Here is a 3,914-nt window from a genome sequence, read left to right as displayed (position 1 = left end):
CAGGATTATAGGCTGATGTGTTTTGGTGTGGATTTCTCCTGACTACAGAAACGTCCTTCAATCCTCAAGTCAAACGAGAGACCGTGGCATCACTAGGGACGCATGCATAGTAAGCAGGAACTGGGGATGGCAATGAAGGACCGGAAAGTCTGGTGTGGCATTGTGAAATCCATGATCTCGGCAGCGGTTGAAAAATGACGATGACTAACAATTATTTCAACCCATAGGTGGCCCTTTTCTTGCTAGCCTCACTCACAAGTGTTTCTTGTTTAGGTGAGTTTATATGTTAATTACAGGGCTCTAGTCAATGGGTAAAATACCGACTGCAGTTTATTAGTTTACTATTTTATTGCCATTTTCTTTGCTATCCAGGCAAAAATTGAAGACGTCAAGCAGCAAAAACAACCCATTGCAGAATCCTTGACAACCCAATCCTTGCCAACCGGATAACTCCACTCGGATAACTAGCCAAATGTGGCTCAAGTCAGAGGACACCCTGTCGGAGCTGATGTTTCACCTGGAATCCTATTATGAAGTAAGTTCTGTTTTCTGCCTCTTCCTCTGTCACTCCAGCCACCTGCATGTCTTCTCTCACTGTATCCATAAACTTCCTCCTCTTCTTCACTTGCCCCATTTTTATCAGCCAACCCGGGCGACTGTGGCTCAGGAGGTAGAGCAGGTCGTCCAATGATCATGTTAAGTGTGTTTCTTGTTCTCCATGTATTCTCATCAAACAGCGCACACAATGAGAGTGGTCCAGCCACCATTCCAAAACTTGCTGAGAAATTAACCCTTGAGTAAACCATATTAAATGGTTAGATGGACAGATGTGGAAGTGGGCCCCCCTCTGATACAGCAGAGAGACTGCACTTCCTCTTTGATGCAAGTATCCCTATCGTTACTCTCATGACCATGTATTTGGGGTAACACTGAACCCACTAACCACATGGTTAAAAAACACAAATTAAAAAAAAACTTGTGGGCAAGACTGAACCTGGTTACAACAGACCTGAGTGATTGTTCATAATACAATATCAATTAAATGTATAAAATAAATGACAAACTGATAAACTTGTATCCTATTTACTTGCCCCTTCTATGTTTTACAGTAATGACATTAGCCTGACTAAAGGAGAGGAAGTAAAACGTGGACACCATCTCAATGTCTCACCAATCTGGAATAAATTAAGTACATTTATTCCCATTATAAGATCTAGTAATTCTCTTATCAAATAAATCCATGGCCCAGTCATAACCTACATAGTTTCTGCTCTGATCCCATAATGCAGTCAACAGAAAGATGAGAAGCAGTACCTGGTAAAATAACTTCCTGGGTTCATCTACTACAATACCTCCTGTGACCATGGTGCAGGAGCAAAGCTTCTGGAGGAGCCTGCTGTCCAGAAACTCGGGGACATCACAGGTAACACTATTCATAATCTTAATTTAATAAAGGATTGAATAGCTTCCATATTCAGTTTATTGCCATTATATTTTCTTTTTGCTTTATAGATTTTGTGAAGTGTTGAATCGGCTTACTCAGTTGCGCTTTATTGGATTTCCTAATCATCAAAGTTGCAAAGGTATCTGTCACAAATTCATGTACTATTGTGATTATAAAAGGCAGTTCATTATTACTTGACTATTTTATTGCCATTTGCTTTGTTATCCAGGCAAATACTGAAGACATCAAAACGGCAGAAAAAACCCCATGCTGAGGACCCAGTAATCATTTGCAATGACCCAGTGCAAAAGAGCCACATATGTGAGAACCGCCCTGCTCCTAACAGCTGGAGTCGCAGGCCTCTACTAGCTGGCATTCAAGTACTTTCCTGTTCCTGCCCTTTGAACCTGTGGCCACATCAAACGGTCACCGAGAGATAGATACCTGCAGCCAATTATCCTTGGACTGATTGTGCTTAGTTGGACTGGCTAGACACCCTGGTGCTTGCACATATTGGAAAGATGCATTCTTTTCAAAACCCCTGTTTTGTCAACAATGGAACTATGCCCCTGGAAATGTTACATATTTGCATAGCATGCTGCCAAATTCTATAATGACACCGGTCAACAGGATCCAGAACTGACTGAATACGCATATGCCAAAGACTACTTTTGCTTTACAGATGGATAACGGGAGTATTACCGGACTGGTATTGATTTTACTTGCATGGATAGTTGGGATGATACCTCACCTTTATTTTTGTATATTTTATTTTATTTATTATTTATTTTTCTCTATCTACTCTCTTTCTTTTACGTATGCAATCTCTGGCCTTGTGTGTTCGCCCAAATTTGGTTGGATTGGTTGGGAGGGGGACTCGGTTGCAATTTTCCTAATGAAATTGATATCACATAAACAAATTATGAAATGATAAAGACAATTATGTGATAATAACTAGGTTTTTCGGCACCGACTGAGTTTGCATACGTTTTCCACATTGTATCAATGATGTTCTTTCAGAACAAAAGAGGGCACTGTTATGAATCATGCCATGTACACATACAGCTAAGTAAGTCTGTGTACTGAAATTGAGATGCAGTGTACTTGATATGTGACAATACAGCTTGCATTGTGCTTGATAGCTATATGTTTCACTGTCTACATTGTACTTTCTAGAGATGTGCAGCATCTGGTAGATGGTCAGCCTCATATGCTGACAGTAAGATCAGCCTTGTACATTGTGAGATCACCCTTGCACATCATCATGCCACATTCCTATGTCAAATATCTTCATATCTTGCATTTCTACAATCCAGCACTATAAATATTCCGTCTGTCTGTCTAATAAACTTTATGAACTTATAGTGGCACTGCCTCAGTGTCTCATTATTTGTTTGCACCAGGCCCATCTCCGTACCAACAACTTGTGATCATCAGTTTTACTTAGATTTTTGTCAATATATTTAGCCTTAGTTTTATGCTTAGGTTTTTTTGAGTGGTGCAAACCACTCCAACAACTGGCTTTGTACCCATGTTTGTTCGTACCAAAAAAAATCACACCCGTGTCAACTGAGTGGTGTAAGGTCTTATATAGACTGATCAGCTGTGGTCTGACGTAATGAAATCACACCCATGTGAACTGGGTGACCATGGCAACCATGCTCATTTTTGAGTGGTGTAAACCACTCTTTGAGTGGTGTAAACCACTCCTACAACTGGCTTTGTTTCTGCAGAAAAAATGAGCATGGTTGCTATGTTCACCCTGTTCACCCGGGTGTAATTTCATTACGTCAGACATGATTTCATTACGTCAGACAAGCTATATTACACCACTCAGTTCACACGGGTGTGATTTTTTTGGTACGGACAGACATTGGTACGGACAGACGTAAACTAACAAAGCCAGTTGTAGGAGTGGTTTACACCACTCAAAAATGAGCATGGTTGCTATGGTTAGTGACATTACGTCAGACCACAGCTGATCAGGCTATATAAGACCTTGCACCACTCAGTTCACACAGGTGTGATTTTCTTTAACACAATGGAAAAATGGAACAAATAAACATTATTTTTCTCCTAGCATCCAGGAAGGAGACCAGGTTCCTCTGGTGATCCACTTCTGCATCCTGGAGGAGGCTACTTATTGACTGCACAAAGAGATCCTGCAGATGTTACAAAACAAGGACAGTACAGGACTCTGGCATCAATGATCAAAGAACCACACTGCAGAATCACATGAAGGCTCACACTTGCTTGGTGGAGTTCTAATAAATACATTGATTTTTGAATCTTGTAATAGTTTATTTGAACCTGTATATAACCTATATACAGGTTTAATGTTTGTTTTAAAAACACCATTAACAATGAAGGGAACATTTATCATCTCATCACATCATATTGTCCCTCATTACATCATTAACACCTGTCCCCTGTGCAGACCATGTCAAAAACTAAAAAATAATAATTAAAA

At 40.1% G+C, this 3,914-nt stretch overlaps 1 long non-coding RNA gene across 1 annotated transcript; it reads left to right on the top strand.

Moving 5' to 3' along the window:
- The first annotated feature begins 1,147 nt into the window (after positions 1–1,147).
- On the top strand, positions 1,148–1,541 carry LOC306940979. Its single transcript, XR_013792090.1, has 3 exons — positions 1,148–1,189; positions 1,290–1,423; positions 1,513–1,541. It is a non-coding gene; the product is annotated as an uncharacterized lncRNA (long non-coding RNA).
- Positions 1,542–3,914: the final 2,373 nt, after the last annotated feature.

This window comes from Electrona antarctica (assembly GCF_951216825.1).
Source record: "Electrona antarctica genome assembly, chromosome: 17".
NCBI lineage: Eukaryota > Metazoa > Chordata > Actinopteri > Myctophiformes > Myctophidae > Electrona > Electrona antarctica.
The sequence above is the reverse complement of the archived record's forward strand: the minus strand, read 5'-3'. Positions and strand labels throughout refer to the sequence as shown.